Source organism: Rhinolophus hipposideros (genome assembly GCF_964194185.1).
Source record: "Rhinolophus hipposideros genome assembly, chromosome: 1".
NCBI classification, from domain to species: Eukaryota; Metazoa; Chordata; class Mammalia; order Chiroptera; family Rhinolophidae; genus Rhinolophus; species Rhinolophus hipposideros.
The window spans coordinates 59987358-60013524 of record NC_138047.1 but is presented as its reverse complement, the minus strand read 5'-3'; the positions used below and the strand labels follow the sequence as shown (position 1 = coordinate 60013524).

The 26167-nt window shown below is 37.2% G+C and overlaps 1 pseudogene across 1 annotated transcript; it reads left to right on the top strand.

Moving 5' to 3' along the window:
• The first annotated feature begins 2299 nt into the window (after window positions 1–2299).
• On the top strand, window positions 2300–2446 carry LOC308490834 (large ribosomal subunit protein eL39-like; annotated as a pseudogene). The gene has a single exon. The product of its transcript is annotated as a large ribosomal subunit protein eL39-like (transcript).
• The last annotated feature ends 23721 nt before the right edge of the window (window positions 2447–26167 follow it).

Sequence of the window (26167 nt, the reverse complement as noted above, 5' to 3'; positions counted from 1 at the left end):
TCTTTTTAATGCATTGTTGCATTCAATTTGCTAGAATTTTGTTTAGGACTTTTGCCTCTGTATTAATCAGAGATATTGGTCTGTAGTTTTCTTTTTTTGTGTTATCCTTACCAGATTTTGGCATCAGGGTAAGGTTGGCCTCATAAAATGAGTCAGGGAGTATTGTCTGTTCTTCAATTTTTGGAAGAGTTTGAGTAGGACAGGTAGATCCTCTTTGAAGGTTTGGTAGAATCACTAGTGAAGCCATCTGGTCCTGGACTTTAGCTTTGGGGAAGGTTTTGGATGACTGATTCAATTTCTTTAATGGTGATCTGTCGTCTATTTAGACTTTCCAATTCTTCATGATTCAACCTAGGAAGGCTATATGTTTCCAAGAACTTGTCCATTTCTTCTAGGTTATTGAATTTGGTGGCATATAGTCCTTCATAGTACTCTTGGATGATCCTTTGTATTTCTGTGGCATCGGTGATAACTTCCCCTTTTTCATTTCTGATTTTGTTTATTAATGTCTTTTCTCTTTTTATCTTAGTGAGTCTAGCCAAGGGTTTGTCAATTTTATTAATCTTTTCAAAGAACCAGCTCTTTGTCACATTAATTTTCTTCTATTGTCTTTTTGTTCTCTATTTCATTTAGTTCTGCTCTGATTTTTATTATTTCCTTTCTTCTGTTGACCTTGGATTTCATTTGTTTTTCTTTTTCTAGTTCTTTAAGGTGTAATGTGAGGTTATTTATTTGGGATTTTTCTTATTTCTTGAGATATGCCTGTAGTGATATAAATTTCCCTCTTAAAACTGCTTTCGCTGCATCCCAAAAATTTTGGTAGGATGTATTTTCATTCTCATTTGTTTCTATGTATCTTTTGATCTTTCCTCTTATTTCTTCTTTGACCCTGTCATTCTTTAAAGGTATGTTGTTTAATCTCCATGTATTTGTGGTTTTTTCTGCTTTCTTTTTGCAGTTGATATCCAATTTCAAAGTCTTGTGATCAGAGAATATGCTTGGTATGATTTCAATCTTCTTACATTTGCTGAGGCTAGTTTCATGTCCCAATGTATGGTCTATCCTTGAGAATGTTCCATGTACACTCGAAAAGAATGTATAGTCTGATGTTTCAGGATGAAGTACTCTATAAATGTCAATTATGTCCATTTCATCTATTGTGTCATTTAGGGCTGCTATTTTGTTGTTTATTTTCTGTTTGGATGATCTGCATAGCTGTCAATGATGTATTTAAGTCCCCTAGTATAATTGTGTTTTGGTCAATTTCTCCCTTTAGTTCTGTTGGTAGTTGCTTGGTATATTTCGGTGCTCCCTGATTGGGGGGCATAAATATTGATGACTATTATATCTTCTTGTTGTGTAGTCCTCTTTATCTTTATGAAATTTCCATTTTTGTCTCTTGTTACCTTTCATTTTTTTCAACATCATTTATTAAATCATTCTTCCTGTCTCTGCTGTTTTGTTATGATTCTGATATCGTACTTTCAATTTTAGGTACCGAAAGTGATACCAAATGTATGGCAGGGTCTAATTGCAATTATTTATTTGAATCTAGGCATGTGTGCCTTTTTTTATTTACTTACGTATTACATGATTTTATAGTTGCTTCATTACATATATATGACAATTCACATGTACCAAGCTCAGTAATTACCAATAACATCTCATTTATACATTTTGATGTGATATTCTCACCTGCTTACTTTTCCAGATGAATGTTAGAATATTTGAAGTCTCTTCCACAATCATGTTGTAATTTTAAATAGAAAGATAAGTTTTGGAAGTTTTGATATTTTTATAAAATCTTCCCCTTCTCATTTTAAAAATCTTATTCTGTAAAGATTTGTGTTTTTTCATCTTATGTATGTTTTTCATGGAAATTTTCCCATCTTAATTTTTGTTATGACTATGGTCAATAAAATATATTTTAAAATTATGCTATTTAACTGAACTACAAAATAGGAATGCTATTGTTTTAAAGAAATATTTATGTTAATCTGGCCATTTTTCTAAACTCTTCTTAGTTCTACTAGTTTTCGGAATTTTCTATTTGGAAATCAAGGTAGTCACTCAGCTGCAAATAATAACAATTTTGTTTTTTCCTTTGTTATATGAATAACTTATTTTTTCATGTAAATACTATGAATTATAGGCAATAGAAAGCTTCCCTGTTTTGTGCTTTGTTTTAATATTATGCCTGTAGAATTTCTTTAGTAAGCTGGTTGTTGGTTTGACATAAAAAATTGTTTCTAGATCTCTTTACCTGCTGCTGTCCTGCATGCAATTGACTCTTTCTCCAATGGCTTCTCACAAGACTATCAAGTAGTTCCTTGCTAAGAAACGAAAGCAGAATCTGCTCATTCCCCAGTGGATTCAGATGAAAACTGGTAATAAACTCAGATACAGCTCCAAGAGGAGTTGGAGGAGAACCAGGCTGGTTCTCTAAGGAAACAAACATGAGATGGCATGCATGTTTATGCTGTATCTAGGTTGCTTGGATCTTACCATAGCACTGAATAGATCACTACTATCTGGACAGTTGGATGTATTTTACTAGGAAATTATTGGAAAAATGAGCTTTTTCTTTGTTAATATGTTTCTGTACTAGTAGCTTGGTTCAGTAATAAATATGTGAGGCCTACTAAAAAAAATAGCTTCTATTTATTGGGTGCTTATATGTGCCAGACACTGTGCTATATATACACGGGGTTAATGGTGGTGTTATTTCACCCTGCGTCTGTTTTGCTCCAAAGTTTTTCTTCTTTTTTTGTCCTATTTTTAAGCTATTAACAAAATCAGGAATGGGGATTAATTTCATCAAATGCATTTTTTTTGGCATCTGGGGAGTTTTATTGATTTAATGATTTATGAATGTATGTTTGATCCTTTGTATAAGTTGATATTCTTCCTTACTCAAAGAAAGGATTTAAATAACTTCAAAGTATTCATATATCAGGATAAAAAGATAGATGATACATTGGGACAAATGATTAAATGGATAATTATCTTATGATTTTCCTTGTTTAGCTTTTTATATTAATAAATTTCTCATGACTGGGACATTATTAACTCCCCCTGTTTAATTTTCTTTGATTACCTTAGGTGATATTTTGTTGAATTCTATTTGCTAATATTTTACTTGTAATTTCTGTCATATTCTTCAGTGAAGATTTTCTAAGGTCTCCTCTCTTCTTCCCTCTCCTGTTTCCCTCCTTTCCTCTTTTCCTTTAAAAAAGTTTTTTGTATTGTCTTTGTGAGGTTTCAGTATTAGGGCTATATTTGCTTTTCTAGAATTAATTAGGTTGTCTTCCATTTCTTATTTACTTTCTGGAGCTGGACCCATTTATTTAATATGACAGTGTCTGATCCTAAAAAATTGAAAGACTTCATTTGAGGTCTTGTGAGGTGGGAACACAAGCATCCTGATAAAAGGCAAGAAAAAGTGTGAGAAGATAGTATATATATTTTTATTCCTTGCAAATGTCTGCTCCTTCTTTATAATTAATTTCCCTTCTCAAATAAGAATAATAATAAGGACCTTTGTACCTTTGAGATAAATCCATATTTTAAACTGGGATTTTCCTGTTGCACTAATTGCATTTGCTGCTCCATCAGTTCAGACTTGGTTTGTTGACATTGGTGGTCCTTCAAAAGCTTCTTGATAGTTTATTATTATGTTTCTGTTCTACTCATGTGATAAATCTGCTTACTTTCTTCTTTGTTGGCATCTTGTTAAGAGCATTTCATTGTAATGACTCTTGGGGCTCCCCAGAGGGCACGATGTCGTTTTTGGGGGTAAAGCTGACACAGTCCTGAGAGTATGGGCTACTTTGGAGCTAAGTGGATCTGACTTTCCAAGCCAACCGTTCGCTTATTAATTCTCGCTTGTTAATTTAAAGTCTCATTTTTCTCATTGGTACAGTGGGAACAGCGATAAAACTTAAGCCGTTGGTTTTATGGGAAAATTTAATGAGATAATCCTTTTAAAATGCTGAGCGCTGGTTGTGGCACACAGCAGACACAATAAATGGCAGCTCTTACTTCACATTCATTACTTCTTTTTATTACATCACCAGTGTCAAAATGTATTCAGCGATGTAAAAAATTAACTTTATTAAAGTATAATTTACATGCAATAAAATGCTTCCATGTGTTTTATTAAATGTATACACCATCAGAATATAGAACATTTCCATCTGCTCTGTGTACTCCTTCCCAATCAGTCCCCATCTCCCAGCCCCAAATTTGTATTTCTTAGAGTTTCATGAAAATGGAATGATGCAGTAAGCACCCTTTTGCATTTTTTTTATTTTTCCACTTAGCATGTTTTAGAGGTTTATCTATTCTGTTGAATGGAGTGCTTTTTTTTAAAAAACAAATGCATTTGTGTTTTTTTTTTTCTTTCAGTTTTTGGCTATTATGAATAAAACTGCTATAACATCCATGTAACAAGTTTTTTTTTTTTTTTTTTTTTTTTTTTTTTTTTTGAGTTTTAAAAACACTTCTTTTTTTTTTCTTCCGGTTGTTGAGAGCCCACTGGCCCATGTGGGAATCGAACCGGCAGCCTTCGGAGGTAGGAGCATGGAGCTCTAACCGCCTGCGCCACCGGCCGGCCCCCATGTAACAAGTTTTTAAAGAAACAAGTATGTAAGATACTTGGGGGAGGAATTCCTGAGTCACATGGTAAGTGTATGTTGAACTTTCTAAGAAGCTCTCAAACAGTTTATCAAAGTGGCTATATCATTTTACATTTCCACCAGCAATGTCTGAGAGTTCCAAATGCTCCACACCCTTACTAACTCTTGATATTATCAGTCTTTTCAATTTTAGCCATATGAGTAGAGAGGTAGTGGTATCTCATTGTGGTTTTAATTGTGTTTCCTCTATGACTAAAGATGTAGAGCATCTTAACATATGCATTTTGGCATTCCATGCATCTCCTTGAGTAAATTTCTGTTAAAAATTTTGTTTATTTTAACTGGGTTATTTGTCTTCTTTTTATTGTGTTTATGAGTGCTTATATATTCTGGACATAAGTCCTGTGTGTCAGATATATGTACTTTGACTATTTTCTTCTAGAAGATTTATAGTTTGGTTTTTATTTTTAGTTTTATGATCCATTTCAAATTTATTTTTGTGAATAGTGAGGTAAGGATCAAGGTTCACTTTTTCCCATTTGGACATCCAGTAATTCTATCACCATTTGTTACTGAACATAGATTGACCACATACTCTTATGGATGGGTGTTTTTCTGTACTCTCTATTTTGTTCCTTTGATCTACGATTATATGTCTATCTTTATGCCAGTAACACTCTGTTTTGATTATTGTAGTATCATATTGTCTTGAAATCAGGCAGTGTAGATCCTTTGTTCTTTTTCAAAATTGTTTGGCTATTCTAGGTTCTTTCTATTACCATATACATTTTAGAATCATCCTGTCAATTTCTCCAGTTAAGTTTACCAGGATTTTGATTAATATTATGAAGAATCTGTAGACTAATTTGGTGAGAATTGACAGCTTATCAATAGTGAGTTTTCTAACCATGAATATAAGTTATATGTCTGCATTTATTAAGATCCTTATTTTTTTCTCAGTAATGTTTCATTGTTTTCAGTGGTAGGTCTCACACCCATTAAAATACTTTGTCCTTAAGTGCTTAATATTTTTCGATTCTAAATGATATTGTTTTTTACTTTAAATATGAGTTGCTTATTTCCAGAATGTAGAAATAAATTGATTTTTGAGTATTGTCCTTGTTTCTTACTACATTCTTAAATTCACTTATTATTTCTAGTAGCTTTTGTGTAGATTCCTCAGGATTTTCTATGTACATGAGCTTATCATGTCTACTAATAAAGACAATTTTACTTCTTTTTTCCAGCCTGTATGCCTGGCCTTCCTTCCTTCCTTACCTTATTACATTGGCTAGGAGTTTTAGCAAAATGTTAAATAAGAGTGGTGAGAGTAGGAATCCTCATTTCTGATTTTAGGGAGAAAGTATTCAATTTTTTACCATTAAGTGTGTTAACTAGGTTTTTTTTTTTAAAAAAAAAATATTTTATTTGTAATATGTAAAATACATTAACAGTTACATTTTTCTCAGAATATAGAAATATAACATTTTATTTATTCTAAAAACTTGATAATCATTTTGTTAACACTCTTTGAACGACTCCTTTTACAAACAAATAGGCTTTCTCTTCCAGATAAGAAGGTAGCATATATCATAGCTACTTTTTCATTGAGATCAACTAGAAATGCTGGATAAATCACAAACTTTATTTGGGAAAATGTTTGTTTGAAGACGTTGGAGAACTAAAGACAACAGGGCTCTAAGGTGAAGATGTCTGAGGGAAATAAAAGCATTGAGATTAGTCCACTATTCTTCAATGCTTGTCCTTTGCAGGGTTTACTCATTTGGTACAAGCAGTTGAGAGGTTGAGAGACTAAGAAGAAAACTGTGATGAAAAGACAAAGAATCTTAGCAGAGATTTTAGTTATTTCTATTCATTTGGGAGACAAAAATTCAAATTCAATGCCCATGAAAGACAAGGCGCTTTGATAAACCATGCAGATTTTCATTTGGGACGCCTGAAAAACTAAATCCCAAGAGTAATGTCTAACTGTATAGAAACCATCATAAAGGCTGAAACTCAGCTTTGAAATAGATAATCACAATTGAACTTAGGTAATCAGTCTCTAATCTTTCTGACAGAAGCATAATTAAATACTCTTTGGAAGCAGATAACATCTAAAGTCTCTGTTTATTCTCACAAATATTCATTCAAAATGCGTGTTATTGAATAAAAAAAACTTAGTACACATACCAAAAACTGGCTCAAAAAAATATAAAAAATAAAAAAACAAGAGAAAAAAACAGACAAACTCATAGATAATTCAGGTATTGGATGAATCAGACACGGACTTAAAAATAACTGATTAATATGTTCAAAATATAAATGGTGAGATAGGGAATTTGAGATAAAAATGGAAAAAAAAGAAAACTATAGATCTGAAAAATAAAACGAATTTTAAAATAAATGAACAAACGAAACAAACTCATAGATAGAACAAATTGATGGTTAACATATGGGAGGATTAGGGGCATAGTTGAAAAATGTGAAGGGATTAAGAAGTACAAATTGGCAGTTATAAAAATAGTCACAGGGATATAAAGTACAGCATAGAGAATATAGTCAATAATATTGTAATAACTAATGTATGGTTTAACTAGGTTTTTAATATATCAGTTGAAGAAGTACCATTCCATTCCTAGTTCACTGTTTTTTAACATGAATAGATTTTGATTTTTGTCAAATACTTTTTCTGCATTTTATGAGATGATCATATGGTATCATTTTTCTGTTAATATATTGAATTGAATTGATTGTTTTTTTTTTTTTAATGTTTAACCTTTCATTTCTGGGACAAACTCTATTTGATCATGGTATTTTAATCTTTTTATGTATTGTTGTATTTAATTCTGCCTGAGATACCAATTATTTAATACAGCTGGGGACAGATCACATAGCATTAATTCTGTTAAAAAAGATGAGATACAAGTTATAAGGTAGAGCAGATGTTTCTCTAAAACCAAGAGTAAGATTATAGCCATCAAATACAATAGGTGATGTGTTTTATTGCCATAGTATTAACAGGCACTAAACCAAAGCTTTCAGTTTTGTAGAAAAGTCTTGAGAAATGTAGGAAAATTCATGGTGAATATAACGTCATAAGAACTTTCCTTCTTTCTTTTTTTGTTGAAGTTGTCACTTCATATTCTTGCTAGTGAGCTCTAGAAAGCCTTATAAATGGACTTCCATTATTCTACCTGCCTAGAGAGCTGGCAAATGCAATTGCCTAGATGTCTTACGTAGGCTCTGCAATCCAATATTAAGGCCTTTCTTCCCAATAGAATTTAAGTAATGTAAACAAAAAAACGGCACGGGGGAGTGAAAATGTGCAGAACAAAGTCCTTAGGAGTAAATCAGTTTTGAGTGATGATCCAAGGGTTGTGCTTGTGATGCTATTGAAGATTATTTTGCATTGTACTGTTATCTAAGTCAGTAACTGTAAAGTAATCTTAAACATTGCCATTAGATTTGTCACAATGGAATCTGTCTCTCTGGCAAAAATAAAGTTCTAACCAGAGCCTCCAGGGCAAATGTACTGAGAACACTTAAAAAATACACACACACATACACACACCTTAAATTTACACTGAGGTGTGTATATCCTTCTTCTGAGAGTACCATAGTCCTTTCCCAAGAACCTCCAGATTCTTCTAGTGTCCCATGCTTTGCCCACTTATAGAAAGCGATAACCATTCCAAGAATTATCCAGAAGGAATCTTGCAATAAAAAATTAACATGAATACATCATTCCTTTAGTGTGAGACTCAGGAATTCTTCTCTTAGTTTGAGGACTTTTTGAAGCAAGATCTGCACACAGCTCAGTGTTTGGTACAGGGTAAGGGCTCAGGAAATGTTTGTTTAAGGAATGAAAGAATGTGTTTGCTAATTTGACCAAAAGCTTTGATGTTAGAACTACCTGTATTCTATAACTAGACACAGTCCAATTCCTGGCTTATCGATTTTTACTAATCTTGGGATGGTTTTTTCCTACAGGCCCCTGCTAAGAGCTCCATCCCCTTATCGGAGCTGTCTCCCGTGGGCACTAAAGTTAGAGACCTCCCCCCCACCCCCTGCCGTCAAAACAATGTTGAAGAAACACAGCTGCTAGGGACGGGCATCCCGGCACCCTGGTCAGATTTAACCAATCCCTAGCGTCGCAATAGCAATGGTGCGAATCCCCCCAAACCCAGAGGCCTAACTCTATAAAACAAAGTGCCCGACCCCAGTAAGTGCTCAGTCTTTGGGAATAATCCCGCTGAGCCCGCCAGCGTAATAAAGCTGTGTTCTCCCTGATCTCTGCGTGCCTCTTGAGTCTCTCGGTCCTCGTCATTCTTCCTCAACAATCTGAAGAACATTAACTATTTTTTTATTTGTTTCAGGTGTACAAAACAATGTAATAGTTAGAGATTTACACCCCTCACAAAGTGATAACCCCCCTCCCCATTAACTCTTTAATGATAAAAGAATATTAGGTGAATGAAGACAAGAGAGGTTTGATGCCACAGGTTTAACCTTATAAGGAAGTCAGCATAGGTCAGTGGTTCTCAAAAGTGTGGTCAGTGTTTTGCGGACCAGCAGCATCAGCGTTTCTTGAAAACTAGAAATGCAAATTCTCAGGCCCCACCTTAGACCCATTAAGTCATAAACTCTGGAAATGGGGCACAATCATTGGTGTTTTAACCATCCCTCCAGGTGAAAGAGATGCATGGTAAGGTTTGAGAACACTGGTAAAGGATAGACTCATCTGAAGAGCCTCTAAAATATACTGATGGCTGGGCCCTATCCTAGCTCAATTCAATGAGAATGTCTTAGAATTGGGTCCTGGGCATTGATGTTTATTAAATATTCCCCAAGTGAGTTTAATATTCCATCAGGGATGAGAACCATTAACATAGGGTACTAGTTTTATTTTGTTGTTTGTTTTTGGTTTTGATTTTTACTTTTTTATTGAAGAAAAAATTTATAGAAAAGTACATAAATCGTAAGTGTGTATTTTGATAAATATCACCAGATGAATATACCCATGGAACCAATACCTGGGCCAAAACATAGACCATTACCCACATCTCTGAAGTCCCTTTGTGCCCCTGCCTAATCACTACCCTTTCCCATGTCCTCCATGTAACCAATATGCCAACTTATTACACTATTGATTAATTATATAGGAATTTAAAAAATTTATTTTAATTTATTTTTGTTTTTAAAAATTTCTTAAGTTTATTGAGGTGTCATCAGTTAATAAAATTATATAGGTTTCAAGTGTACAATTCTGTAATACATCATCTATATATTGCATTGTGTGTTCACTACCCAAAGTCAAATCTCCTTCCATCACCATATATTTGACCCCCTTTACCCTTTGTTACCTCTCCCCTTTTCCTCTGGTAAGCACCATACTGTAGGATAGTAATTTTTAAAAGTGTAGTCTGTATCACTGACATCAAAATTATCTGATGTTCTTTTAAAATAGAGTTTCCTAGGCCTCCTCAGAACTTTCGAGTCAACATCTTTAAGGATAGGAGTGTGGATTTTTAATAGATTCTACATTTGTTCTTTGCACTAAAATTTGAGAACTGTTAAAACAGTCATTGCTACCACTTATGGAGAATCTTCTGTGTGCCAGTACTATTCTAAGTGTTCTTCATATACCTATCTCATTTAATCCTTATGTCAGATCTTATTAACCAAAGGTAGATCTTATTATCATTCTCATTTTTCAGATGATTAAACTGAGACTCACTGAGGTTAACATGACTTGTCCAAGGTATACAGCTGGTGAGAATTCGACTCGGTCCAGAGTCTGTAGGCGCTGCCATCACCTTCCTCTTCTAGGAGGGAATGAGGTGAAAAGTGCAGATGCATTAGAGTGACACTGGCCCGCCTCTAATCTTTAAAAAAAAAATAAAAAAATTCATCTGGAATTAGGAAACATTTCACATTTCTCTGAGTACCACCCTTGTTTATTCTCATATTCTTTCATTTTTCATATATTATTCAAGATTCCCATGTGAAGAAAAAGTCACTTGAGAAAATATTACTAAACTTTTAGTGACTTAGTGGACTATCCCTCTAAATGGTTTCTTAAAAAAAGAAAAGAATCAATTTAGCGTAAAAAATGAAGTTTGGATGGAGAAATTTCAGGTAATAGTAGCTGGGTCATTTTGGGTGGAAATGGGTATGTTTTGGGGCCCACATTAGGATTCACAGACTGTTTCTTATAGGCGAGTGATTGTACCTCCTGGTCTGTTTGGCGAGAATACCTATTAGGTAGGAACTGTATTCTTATTCTATTGAAATTTATAAAGCCAGGCAACAGGTGAAACTTAGTTTATGTTTTTAGAACAGAGGTTGGCAAAGTACAGACCCTCAGATCCAGTCCTTGAGCTATGAATGGTTTTTACATTTTTAATTTCAAAATTTAAAAAGACTATTAGTCTTTCTACTAGAACATCTGCTAGGAATTGAGGATATTGCTTCTTGGCGCATAGAGTCTAAAACTGTTTACTTTCTCGACCTTTGAAGAGTTTACTGACCACTGGTTTCAAAGATAATTCTGCCATTGCAATTTACACCAAAGAAAAAGCATGCAATCATATTTGTTTGTAACAAATAAGTTCTATTGAATTAAAATGTGTTTGTTGGATGGGTATCACCGTGTTTGTGGTATATGTGTGTGTGTGTGTGTGTGTGTGTGTGTGTGTGTGTGTGTAGGCCAAAAGTCTGTATCGGAAACTTTTGTGCTCAGTTGTGTTCGCATGTAACCCAGCAGGGCAGCCCCCAGGCTCTGACGATGTCCTGCTTACTGACCAGTCACTTACAAACTTGGACATAGCTTTCCTTAGGTGGTTAGGCAGTTAGGATAGTCTCTTCCTGGGCACATCTATAATTTCAAGGGTCTACTTATTTCCTTCCTAAGAAGTCAGTAAGCATTTTGAGAACCATTCTTATGGAGCACAGCCTAAGATTTGACTGTAATCTTTCAGACAAGCTTGGAACTTGTTGGGAGAAAGGAACTCGCAAAACCTGCCTTCCTACTCTCCCCACATTGCTGGTGACTTGCCCCGTGGCAGACATTGGTTTCTAAGTGCTTTACATTATTTCATTTAATCTTCACCAAATTCTCTGTGAGGTAAATAAAGCTTCCTTTTACAGATGAAGGAATGTGAAACACAGAGACTTTTCTTAGGGCTCTGTCTCTGATCCCTTAAAGTAAGATGGCAGGGATAAGGGACCCAAACAGGTAGAGCCAGACAACACAGAGAAATCTCAGACTAAATAATAAGCCAAGAGAGCATCACTATCCAAACGTCTCATTCATCTATAAATAAGAAATCTGGTTTTTCTTGTAGAATGTGCAAGCAAATTAAAACACATCCTTTAGGCACAGCAGGATTTTAGAACAGACGAGCAGCTGCTTGTTGCTCAGTTTTCCATGTGTCCTGCAGGCCATGGCGATAGGCCAGCCCTCTCTTGCTATAGGTGGGATAGGAAAGTGCCCAAATACCTGAACTCTCCACAGCAACAACTTGGGATTTGGGAATTTGAGGCAAAGGTCTTTTTTCTATTCCCAGTCCTTTCTGGCTACTCACTGATGCTTGCAATGCATTTAACAAGGGACAAAGCCTTTGAATCACTAATTCAAGAAACACTTCCTAGCAGCCACTCACTCCCCAAGGCTCTCAGTACCATTCTGTATGTCTTAATCTTGGTACTTATCACACTGTATAGAGAGGGACTGTGAGTTATATTTCTACAGTCCCAGCACCCAGCACAGTGGCAGGACTAAATAAAGTTGATTATGAAATGCTTTTGAGTGCATGAACGTTACACTTATACTTAGGAGTAAATGACAGATATCAGAACGTTTCCTGCTAGCTGCTTTTGACAGGGTCTGGGTGAGGAAGGGGCTCCAGGAGCAGAGGAAAGACCAGAAAGAGGAGGCTGAGAATAACAGCAAACTTCGTAGCGTGAACTTGGCTTACTGAGAATTGAGCTGCCTGAGGGACACGAGAGAACACTTGTCCACTTGTTCTTGTGCAAAGTAAAAACCAGTTGCTACGAGTCCCTAGTAGTGTTTCCTCTAGTGTTCACAGTGCCTAGCATGCCGCCTAGAACTATGATCCTATGACAGTAGCGAAGCCCACTTTGGGTCATCGAGTCTTAGCATAGAGAGTACTTCAGTTTTTATGAGTTGGCAGATTTGTTTCTGTGACATGGTTTTGAGTTTGATATTAGTGGCTACCCACATCACTAACTAAATCTGCAGTTCGTGGGGGGCCTGTTGGGAGGTAATGCTGTCCTGTACCCAGCAGGCTGCGATGAGTGAGTGACCTGTCCAAAGTTGACCAGAAGTACTGGAGTGGAAGTGCGCAGGAATTCAGCCCTCCAGGGAGCAATCGTCAAACAAGGGCTGAAGGCAGTTTAGGGACAAATACCCCGCCCTCTTGCCTCTCTACTGGGATGTCCTGGGGGTGTGTGTTTTACACTGTTTTCCAGTGTCCCCCTGGGATTAACCCCCAGTGGTTGTGACCTTGCCATCACAACTTCCCTTCGCTCTCTCATTGCCACTCACCTGCTGGAGGTATGCTTCCTGCACCCGCCGAAGAAACTTCTTCTTGCGTTTGAATGGTTGCCATAAGATCTGCTTCTGGGGAACCCAAACGAAGACAAGGGGTTTTGTCCATTCCAAAGTACACTCTCGTATCTTGTGTCTTAAAAACTTTTGGGTTTGTTTTGTTTTGCTTTGTTTCCGGCAAGGGCTGGGAGGGTGCAGAGTGGAGGGACAGGAACAAAGATGTATATGGGTTTCTGTTGACAGCTGATTTCCCTGGCTCCCTGTGGACTATTAACTCATCAGTGTCGAGGGGGTGAATCCTTTCTGCCTGCTAGTAATTGCATCATTCAGGAAAATCTCCTCTGCTTCCAATAGAGTCCTTTGTGACCAGCCTATTCATCCGTTTTTGCAAAGCTGGTGTTGATGGCCTTGTGCGGGAGCACTTCCTCAGGAAAGCCCAGCCGAGGAAAGACAGTTTCCATTTCAGTCAGGTACCAACCCCCTTCGCCCTTGTCCTGTGCACTTATTTCCCTCACTCGGGCAGTGTTGAACCAAGTACCCACCCGCCTGGGGTAGAGCGTTTAGCTGGGATATAAGGGGTGACGCTGCTCTGCTGGGTACAGTGTGGCTCCCCGAGCTACACAACTCAGGGAGCAAGCCCGTAGCATGGGGTGTAATAAGACGGCAGTGTCAGAGTGTTATGAATGTGTCAGGATGATGAATTTACTATAACAATAACACCATTGACAGCACATGGAATGCAGTATATCTCAGTCTGTCATTTTCCGTGGTCATGTATTGTGTGGGATCAAGCTTTTTTTTCTTTCTTTTCTTTTGGTTTTGAGTGATGCTTGTAATGGTGGTGGTGAGAAAGGCAGAAGTAGATAATGAATTTGGATAGCCTTGTTTAACTGTCGTTGCTAGGAGACAAGGGGCTGTGGAGGGTCATGGGGGAGGGAGGTGGGTGGGTGGAAACTGGGAAAGGGGATGCGAACAAGATTATTGTTAAAACATGTAACAATGGGTAAAAGTTTTCTGTGCTGCCTTTTCAGGGTGAGCTTGTTGAAACACAGAGTAGGCAATTGGAAGTTTTTATTTGTAACCCCTATTGGGATATCAATTTGGAAAATAATCTTTAGCATCTTATGCTTTTCTCCATTGCTTTCAACCCCACTCACCTTGTGGTCACTGGTCATTTCCTGGAACTCTCATCCACATGTCTTTGACAGACTGACTGTTATTTCTCTAGATAGGGGCAAGCAGAGGGCTTGGTACAGACAAGGCCTCCTTCCATTTCATGCCATGCTCCCTTAGTCTCCACTCTTTTACCAGCACCTCAGGGCTATATGAGTGTGCTTGACTTTCTTTGCTGAAAAGTTGGGCAACAATGAAAGGAAATTAAAAGGTAAGAGTTGAAATTTTAAATATGTGTGATAAATATGACCTTTTAGAGGATCTAAGAGGAAAATAGGCAAGAAATTAAATCCTTCACAGGTGGGTGTCTGCAGTCAGCTGGATAAATGGTCACACAAAGATATCGGATCCTAATCCTGGGAATCTGCCCGTGTTACCTTATAATGGAAAAGTCTTTGCAGATGTGATTAGATTGAGGTTTTGACACGAGGAGATTATCCAGGTGGACCTTACATCCAGTCACATGTGTACTTATAGAGATAGGCCAAAGGATTTTATACACAAAGAGGTGAAGGTGATGTAAAGAGAGAGGCACAGATTGGAGTGATGTCTCACACGAAGCAATGTCAGCAGTCACAAGAAGTCAGAAAAGTCAAGGAAACTGATAGAATCCTCTTCTGGCTGTACCCTTGTCCTCAGAATTATTCCCGTTTCACATGAGCATTGGCGAGTACTGTCTGGGAAACCTCACACCTATCCATAGGGTTTGACCTCGTCCTAAGCACCATTCTCCTTCCTTCTTTCCTCTTGGAGTCTCTTTTCCCAAGTCTGAGTGGTTGAGACTAAAGTAATGGCAGCCACCCCACCCAAGGAGATGAAATAGTAGGTTTGACCACAATAGAACTGTCTAGATGGACATAAGGACTTTGGTACACAAGTCTCACCTTGTAGTCCAGAGTGGACACGGCTCCTCTTTTTGTGTCCTTTTGAAGATCTTACAACCAGTGCGTGAAGTCACTCCTATTTCTTCTCCCAAATTCACACACACACACACACACCTCTTTTCTGGACAAACATGAATTCCCAAAGACAGTACAGTCTAGACCCTTAAGGATAAGAGGATAAGGAAAAGAAAAAAACAAAAACCCTAACTGTCTCTTAATTTGTAAGGTGAGCTGCTATCCAACAAATCAGCCCACTATACTATTATGCCAAATAATATTGGTTTCTTTCCTTCATTCTCCCTTTCAAATTGTTCCCCGTTAGGGTCTTCTGGGAACAAGCAGAGGGTCTGGCGCTAGATCCTTTGATTCTTCATGACTCTCCTTATTTACCCAAAGATAAGCACTGAGATAATTGCCTTGAGAAAGACTCAAAGGTTTATTCTAGTTTCTGTGTGGCAGAAGGGAGGTGAGGGGACTTACTTTTCCATTTCACTCCACTGAGTGGACTCATGGGAGTCAATTGAGAAGGGGCTAAGATGGAAGAATTAGTCTCATTAAAGGAACAGGAAGGTCTAGTTCAGTTGGAGATTGTGCTGGCAGTTGATTGTTGGCGAGATTTAAAGGAGGGCTAAAGAGCTCTTTTGCCTAAAGACATTTTAATCTCATCAGCGTACAATTGTATTAACTCCCCTTTCTCATTGACTTGAAATGCTCGCCATTATCAAGACTTTATTACACCAGAAATAGGGAGGTGTTGTCTCCAGAAATCTGGTTTCCTGGAAAGCAAAATGGAGCCTTAGTTGAGCTGTTTTCTAGAGCCTTTGCCCAGAACACATTAACTACGCATGCGAGTTTCCTTCTTTAACATCTCTGTCGATATTGTTAGACTTTTTAGTCTTTTGCCAGAGTTTCAAATATGAAATAATATCTTACTATGCTTTTATTTTGCATTTCCTTGGTTATTAGTGAGGTTGAGCTAAGCTTATTAGCCATCTGAATTGTTTTCTTCTACAAATTGCCTTTGACCTTTTTCTATTTGTGCAATTTATGTTTCTCATATTGATTTATATATTTAGGATGCAAATAGATATTGAAATATCTTAGGAGTGCTGTTAAGATGGTAACTTAGAACATTTCCAAATTTGGCCCCCCTTCACAAGAAGGCCAACTAGCAACTGTCCATAGGCTAGACACCATTGTGAAAATCTCGGAACCGAGAAGTGAGGCTGAAACACTCCCCTGCACAGTAGAGACGGAAACAGGTCACATTAGAAGGGTGAGAGGAGCAGCTATTCTTTGAATGCATCTCCCTACCCCAGGTCTGCACAGCACCACACCAAGAGGGCCCCCTGTGATTTCTCCAGTAGAAGAAAGAGAACTTAAGGTGGACATTCAGCTTCTCAAATATTCCGAGATGTTTTGTGGGAGGCTCACTGGGGTCTTACTGCACAGGGATCACTGGGGGCCTACAGCCCCTTCTGAAATTGGAGTATAGCCAGGGGCGCCCTCTAGTCCAGAAACACTGCCTGGGGCTCTGCCCAACCAGGAGAGATTGCGGAGCATGGCCTGCAGCCTTGCCCAACTGTGGAATCCAGCCAGTGGTATAACTGCTCTGCCAGAGAATGCAGCCTGCAATCCCACTGTTTAGAGGTGATTGCAAAGCCCAGCCAGGGGCTCCACCTGACCACAGAACACAACAACAGCCCTGCCTTACCAGGGAGCCCACCCAGTAGCCCCTCCCGAACACACACATGGAACCGCAAAAGACCCCGAATAGCCAAAGCAATCTTGGGAAAGAAGAACAAAGCTGGAGGCACCATATCTTCTGATTTCAAACTACCCTACGTAGCTATCAATAAAACAGTATGGTACTAGCATGTCAATAAAAACAGTATGGTACTGGGATAAAAACAGACACATAGAGCAATGGAACAGAATCAAGAGCCCAGAAATAAACAGATACATATATAGTTAATTAATGTTTGACAAGAAAGCCAAAAATACTCAGTAGGGAAAAGACAGCTTCTTCAATGAATGATGCTGGGAAAACTGGATATCCCATTCAAAAGAATGAAACTGGACCCCTATCTATCATTCACAAAAATGAATTCAAAATGGATCAAATACTTAAATATAAAGCCTAAAATCCTAAAATTCCTAAAAGAAAACAGGGGGTAAATTCCTTGACCTTGTCAATCACCTTGACAAGCTCACTGGTCTTGGCAAAAAATTTTTGACTATGACACCAAAACCACATGCATTAAAAGCAAAAACAAATAAGTGGGACTACAGAAAACTAAAAAGCTTCTGCACAGGAATAGAAATGATCAACAAAATGAAAAGGCAACTTATGGAATGAGAGAACATATTTGCAAATCAGATATCTAAGAGGTGTTGATATCCAAAATATAAATGGATCTCCTACAACTCAGTAACAAAAAATTAAAACAAAACAAAACAAAGACAAATAATCCAATTAAAAATGGGCAAAGAACCTGAATAGACATTTTTCTGAAGAAGACATACAAATGGCTTACAGGTACATGAAGTGGTACTCAACATCACTAATCATCAGGGAAACAAAACCACAACGAATTATCACCTCACACCTGTTAGAATGGCTTTATAAAAAGGCAAGAGATAATAAGTGCTGGTGAGGATGTGGAGAAAAGGGAACCCTTGTGTAATGTTGGGAGAAATATAAATTGGTACAACCACTAGGAAAAACAATATGGAGGTTTCTCAAAAATTAAAAAGAGGACTACCATATGACCCAGCAATTCTACTTTCAGGTACAGATACAAAGGAAATGAAATCACTGTCTCAAAGAGATATCTGCACTCCTACTTTATTGCAGCATTATTTACAATAACCAAAACATGGAAACAACCTAAGTGTCCATAGCAGGATGAATGGATAAAGGTAATGTAATGTACATATATATGTATATATAATGAAATATTATTCAACTGTACAAAAAGAAGGAAATCCTGCCATTTGTGACAGCATGGATGAATCTTGAGGGCATCACACTAACTGAAATAAGTCAGACAGAGAAAGACAAATACTGTATGATCTCACTTATACGTGGAATCTTAAAAAAACAACTGAACTCATAGAAACAGAGAGGATTGGTGGTTGCCAAGGGCTGGGATGGGGTGGAGGATATGGCTGAAGGCGGTCAAACGGTTCAAACTTTAAGTTATAACATGAATAAGTTCTGGGTATCAAAGGTACACCATGGTGGCTACAGTTAATAATACTGTATTGTGTACTTGAAAGTTGCTAACAGAGTACATTTAAAAAGTTTTCACCACATGCACACACACAAGAAATGGTAACTATGTGAGGTGTTAACTAACCTTATTGTGATAATCATTTCCCAATATATGTATATTAAATCATGTTATACACCTTAAGCTTACACATTACACATCAATTATATCTCAATAAAACTAGAGGAAAATGTATTCTCTTAGTCTGTGGCTTATTTTTTCACTTATGTTTTTAGTTTTTACCATATAGAGTTTTAAATTTTAATGTAATTGAATTTATAAATCTTTTTCTTTATGGTTTAGCTTTTTCTCTTATTTAAGAAATCATGTCTTACCTTCAGATCATAAAGACATACTGCTGTATTTCTCTCTGAAAGATTTAGATTTTTTTTTCATGTTTATATCTTTTAATCTACGTGGATCTTAGTTTTTTTGTATATAATATGAAGTAGGGATCTAAATTATACATATTTTTTCCATTTGGAGTCCACTGTCTTAGTATTACTTAATTTAATTATAATACCACCTTTGTTTATATATGTGTGTGTATATATATGTAAAATATATGTGTGCATAGTACATAGTATGTTTACTATTTAAATATGTATAAAATGTCTGTTATATTCCATTGTTCTTTCTTTGTTTCTTTCTGCTCTAACACTCATTGTTTTAATAATTACTAGCTTAACAGTCGTAAGCCTGGATGGTTAGAAGAGTAAAATTCCCCTCCTCCTCTACCTTCTTCAAATTATCTTGGCTATCTTTGGCTCTTTATCATAGTTTTGCATGATTCAGAATAATTGAGGACACGTGTGCAATTTCATGACCTGCTATTTTTCACTTAACTTGATAACAGATTTTTAAAATTATTAAAACTCTGGCTTATTTTATCTAAGATAGCTCATATTCCCTGTGTGCTGAATCATTTATGTAACCATTTCCATATTTTTGGACATTTAGTTTATTTCCGTGTTTTCTTATTGTAAATAATAAAACCACAATGAACATCTTTGTGCAGAAAGCTTTTTCTGTCTTCAGGATGATTACACTAGAACATAGTCTCAGAAATGGAATATAATTAATAATTTAATTTTCAAAAGAATTTCACCTTCTCATGAGGAATTTTTTAGACTATACATTTAACGAGGTCTTCATCAGCACTGGGTTCTCTCATTTTTAAAATGAAAGTTAAGTTCATCCTATTTAATAATTTTGCCTTTAGCTGGTCCTGAAAAGAAACATTTTCTAAAGACACTGAGCAGCATTCCTAAATATTGAGGAACGAATGGGCTTGTACTAGTTGTTTGCATGGGGATGGCATTTGAAGGAGGGAGAAAGGAGTTTAAAGAAATTAATCCCAAAGTGGCTCTTTTGATTTGGTGTCAGTAATGAGGATATTTCTGTTGGCTTCAGTAACTGTACCCTCATTTCTTCCTCATGTCCCGATTCCATATGCAGATTTTAGAATATAGTGGCTTTTTGACAGATTATTTAAATCCCAGTGAGGTGGAACAGTATTCATATTGTTTATAATGACTATCATCAGTGGAAAATTAGTTTAGTCTGTCTCAGTTTATTCTCTTTGACAGCTTCATGTTTATTTCACACCATACAGGCTGAAAAAAGAAAACAGATATAAAGAAGGACTTGTTTTATCGTCATTTAATTATATGACTAATAAACACAATCAAGAATATATTTAGGACGCTGTTCCAGCCACAAAAGGAAACTAAATCTGAAAGACCAAGCTCATTAGACCATTTTAGTAGGTTTGCTTTACTATTTTTGTTTCCCACGTACTAGTTTCTTTTTTGAATTCTGTCAAATTTATGTTTTTTTTAGAAATGGGGATGTAGGAAATAGATAAGTCATGGTGATTTCAAACTGTCCATGATTGCTTGGAATGTACCATCTGGGATACCATTATCTTCTAGCCATGAGTTTGAAAATTGATGCTTTTTCATCTATTGCAAGTAAAAGGCTGAGAATACACCGGATCTCCAGAACTCATTCATCTTGCTTAATTGAAACTTTGTAGTCTTTGATCGACATCTCCCATTTTTCTCTCTTCCTCACCCCTGGCAACTACCATTCTACTCTCTGCTTTTATGAGTTTGACTAGTTTAGATTCCACATATAAATGAGATCATGCAATATTTGTCTTTCTGTGTCTGCCTTATTTCATTTAGCATGATATCTTCCAGATTCATCCATGTTTTGCAAATGGCAGGATTTTCTTTTTTGTAAAGGCTGAGTAACATTTCATTGTTATATATACCACATTTTCTTTTTCCATTCATCCACTGAGTGATATTTAGGTTGTTTCCATATCTTGGCTTTTGTGAATAGTGCTGCAATGAGCTTGGGAGTGTAGATATCTCTTTGATATGCTGATTTTACTTCCTTTGGATATATATCCAGAAGTGGGGTGGCATACGGTAGTTCTATTTTTAATTTTTTGAGGAGCCTTCATATTGTTTTCCATAATGGCTGTACCAAGTTACATTCCCACCAACAGTATATAAGGGTTCCCCTTTCTCCACGTCCTCACCAGCACCTATTATCTTTGTCTTTTTGATAAAGCCCTTCTAACAGGTGTGAGGTGTTGTCTTATTGCAACAGTATGGTGACTACAGTGAACAATATTGTGTACTTGAAGTTTACTAAGAAGGTAGATCTTAAGTGTTCTTACTATCAAAAAAAAAAAGAAAGAAAAAGGAAAGGAAGAAAGGAAGGAAAGAAATGGTAACTATGTGAGGTGATGATGATGATGATGATGATGATGGATATATTAATTAGCTTGTTTCGATTATTTCACAGTGTACTCAATATTTTGATATTAAAACATCAAGCTGTACACCTTATTTTAAATATATACAATTTCTATGTGTCAGTTATATCTCAATATAGCTGAAAAAAATTTTACATCAAATATAAAAAAGGTTAAAAATAATTTTCTGTTTCCTCTCTCTCTCTTTCTTTTGCCATAGCTGCCTGGAAGCCTAGAGCCAAATCTTTCACCTGAATATGGCGGCTCTTTCAATCGCTTACTTATTTTATTAAAGACATATTTATTTGCATGGCTGCTATAGTCCAGGTACCAGAGATGCAAAGAGGAGTAAAATGTGCCTACCCTCCAGGAATGCTATTGAAGAAAGAGACATGTGAGTACGTGTGCTATAATAAGGCCAAGTGTAGTAGTTCTGTTGGAATGCAGTGGAAGGACTGACTCATTCTGTGGGGATATAGTTAATTTATCATAGAGGGTTTGTGTCTTGAAGGATGGATGGAATTTCTTCAAGCAGACAAGGAGGAGAAGGGCATTCCAGGTGGAGGAAATAGCAAGAGCATAAAAGGCTAGGAGAGAGTTCTTGGGCCTTTCGATACGTTGTAGCAGCTCAGGCTTGTAGTGCTATGTGGGGAGGAGCCAAACTGAGAGGGCAAAGAGGGACCAGCCCTATCCTAAGGGCCCTATGCACTTTGCCCAGGAGTTCGGCTATCATACTGTGACGCAGGAAAGCCTTTGAAGGGTTAAAGTAGATGAACAGCACAGTATAATTGGCATTTTATACAGATTGTATAAATGGATCAGAGTGGCCTAAGATCAGAGGCTCTCACTATTATTTAGGCAAGAAATAATGTCTGAAATAAGGTACGGTTGTGGGTTTGGAGATCAGGATATACTGTAAATTGAGACACATATTTAAGGAGGTAAAACTGATAGGAGGTGTGCTTAAGAGTGAAGATTCTGGAGCCAGGCTGCCTGACTTTGAATCTTGGTTCTGCCTGTTAGCAGTTGTGTGACCTTAAGTTATTACTGAAGTGGGTGCTTCAGTTTCCTCATCATCCGCTTTGGGAGAGGGCATCAATTTCTTATCTCTATGGCAGTGCATGGATGTAGGACTCTGGATATTAACCCAGCCACGAAAAAAAGAGGGCTTGGTGGATCTTGGTACACACTGTAAAAATAGAAGTTTTCACTATGCTGAGATCCAGCGTCTTCATCTGTAGATTTATAAAGTGGTGGTGGCATAAACAAAAAGGTCTTTCTGGGAATTATAACTTGTTTAAAGAGTCTATAATAAGTTGTTCTGTATCTAGAACCCTACATTTCAGTTATATTTGAGGAATTACTTATTTCTCATTGGCACAGATTTCAATCTACGAGTATACACACTTTTATTTTAAAATAGTTGAGATAGAACAATAAATCCAGCTAAGGTCCACCCACGTTTCTGTGTATGTTTGGGAAGTAACCACTTGTTCAATTTAAACTTTATTTATAGCCTTCATTTAAAAAAGGTAAATTACTTAATAATTAATGTGTTCTTATGAATTCTACAATTCAACTTAATTCTGACACTATCTGGAGATAGTATCAGATTCCACAGTTGAAGGGCTCAGTTTTACAAGACTGCCCCACCCCCCACTTGCAGATGGCAATTGAAAACCCAAGATGTCACATGCTTCTGACCAATCAATCAGTTATGGATGGAGGGGTCCCAAGGACCCTCCTCTTGGACTTCAGATGCCAGTCGGAAGGCCAGGTTGTTACCTGTACTGCTGACTGACTCTCTATAAATCAAGTTCTAATGACCTCCTTGAGTTCAGTTAATTTGCTAGAGCAGCTCGCAGAACTCAGAAAAACATTTTACTTACTAGATTACCGGTTTATTATAAAAGGATATAACTCGGAAGAGATGCATGGGATAAGGCATGTGGGAAGGAGTGCCCTGTCCTCTCCTCTCCAGATGTGCCACTCTCTCTGTGTCTTCACATTGTGCATGAAAAAGGAGCCAGATACTAAACCTGAGAAGCTCAGTGGAGGCCTGCATGGCGGGCCTTGTAAACGCAGTGACCAAAAGTAACCATATAGGACAGTGTGAATATACAAATTCCTAACTAAAGAGTCATGGCTGTAGTCATAACCTAGGCCTGTAGCTTCCTTGACAAAGGTCTTTACCTTAAGTGAGCCTATTGTCTTTCTGCATCTAAGATAACATCCTTTGAAATTTCAGAGTAATCTCCTTTTCCAGATCTCTCAGGGCACAACTGCCCACCAGAGCACAAAACCACAGAACCCTTTATTGTTATCTTGTTCTCCAATACCACCTCTATGTGCTGTAACTGTTTACTATTGAATATCCTGTATCCATCAGTGTAAAAGAAATATGTGTCTCTCAGTTTTACTTTTTATCCAATCCTACACATTTCCCCGCTTTGCTTTCTCCCGCCTCCTTAATCTACCATCAGTGGATTTCATGTAACCCTCCTTATGTCTCCTTCTCTTATTCTAATGTATAAAATAAGCTACAGAACTACTATTCTCTGGAGCATTTTCTCAATCCATTGAGATTTTGCTGCCTGGCAGTTGTCAGTTTGGCTCAAATAAACTCATAAAAATTCTCTACAGATTTGGATGTTTCTTACATCAACAACATGTTTACCAATCTAGAAGCTCTCTGAGCCCTGTCCTTTTAGATTTTTATGGAGGCTTCATTACCATGGCATGATTGATAAAGGTTTCAACCTTCTAATCACAGGGTTGGTTCCCCTGGCAACCAGCCCCCATTCTAGGGGCATGCCAAAAGTTACTTTATTAACGTAACAAAAGACATTTTGATCACTTTTATCACTTAGGAAATTCCAAGGGTTTAGAAGCTCTGTGCAAGAAATGTAGGTGAAGACCAAATATATATATTTTTACTATAAATCACACTATCACAAGTTGGTATGGGCAGTCTTAAATTTTTAGCATTCTAGTGTATGTGTAGTGGTATCTCAATGTGGTTTTAATCTCATTGTGGTGTCTTGTCAGATATCACTTCATCCCATTTGGAAATTAACTCTAAGTTCTCTGATCTGGGGACAAATGAAATGGATTTTTGTTTTATACATTTGAGTCAGAAAATTAAAGAGGAAAGAGCATTTCCCTGAAAGTCAAAGTATAGACAAGGTGGAATTGGAGTAAGAGACTCAGCAAGACAGATGAAACTGAAGAGGAAGTAGCCTTCTTACTGTTAAAAAACAAAATTTAACTGAGTAAATTTGAAGATCTAATTGGCTTTGTTCATCGGGTCATGAATTGGGCAGTATCCAGTTACCAGGAAACGAGGTTGAACCTCAGCTCTCCGTCTTCCTGAAGGAAGGAATGAATTCAATCAAGAGACAATCTTGTGCAAAGCAAAACAGCCAGAAATTGACTAGTAAAAGAAAGTACACTCTGTTCCATGGAGCCGGCTGACCCAAGAGTGGGAAGCAGCCTCGCCTTATATTGCAGGAAGATTTTTATTTCTATGGGTGGAATTGTCTCCTCCTCTCTCCTTTGCTCCCCCAGAGGTGCCCAGCTCTTTGGCATTTACAGTGCATTTTTTTTGATTTAGGGGCATGTGTAAACACACTCCCTTGTTTTGGGGCATGTGTAAGCACATCCCCTTGGGGTATGTGAAAACTTGGAATCCTGTTGGGCTAGTAAGGTATTGATGGTCCTGGCAAACAGGATGTGCTCCTTGATAAGCAGGATGTCTTCTTTTAATGCATTTCTTTGATTTCGGGGCATATGTAAACACATCCCCTTGATTTCGGGGCATGCGTAAACACATCCTTTAGGGGTATGTGTAAGCCTGGAATCCTGCGGGGCATCTGCAAGGGTTCTTGACACAAGCAGGAGGTGCAGCAGGGAGCTTTCTAACTGGGGCTAAATTTCTCCTTCTCACGCTCATTTCTACCTATGTCCTTACCCTATTGATCCCATGTAGCAAATAGAGCTCTGAGCAGCTGTACAACATGGAAGACTTTTGTAGGCAGAAGGGGGTGGGACAAGGCAGTTACTAGCAATTGTTTCAGGCTAGACCGCCTTCCCTCGGGGGCCAGAATGGCAGGGGATATCAGGTGGATTTCCCCACTACTGGAGATCAGGAAATTTCAGAGTGACTGGGAAAGGCTGAAACTGCAATTAAGCTACGTATCAAGTCTTGGTTTGCTGACGTGGGGCTTAGCACAAGTGGTTCCATTTTAGGCCTGTTTCTTTCTAACACTGTGTATGTACCACTTCTAACTCAGAAATTTTTCTTTTGAACTTGTATCTGCTCAATCACTGTAAAGGTTTGTCATTTTCATGAAGTTTCTCTCATTTAGTAGACAGAGCTCACCGTGGATTTATAAGATCATTACTTATCATTATCGCTATCACATTAATATATTATCGCCACTTGTTAGCTGTGTTATCCTAGCTATGCATTTTACGACAATGTACCACCAAACCAAGAGAAATTGAGCTGATTTTATTCTTTCTGTTTTGCTGAATCTAGAACACTGGGGTTATTTATTTATTTATTTATTTGGACTGGAAAAACAGGACAAAATTTATGTAAGAAGCATCAATTCTTCAGAGATTTATGAGTAGCCAGAAGTCACTCCCCCCCCCCACATATGAAACTAGACTGACAAATGACTGCGTAAATGGCAAAGAACTAAAATGAAATTTTCGAAGTAGACTCCATCAGAAGAATTTTAATGTCACAGCTTATCACAATAGGGATATATCAACTATAATATTTGGAAAAATGTGATTAGAAAGAAAAACAAGATGATTTTTAATGAGGCAGAAAATACACCATATAT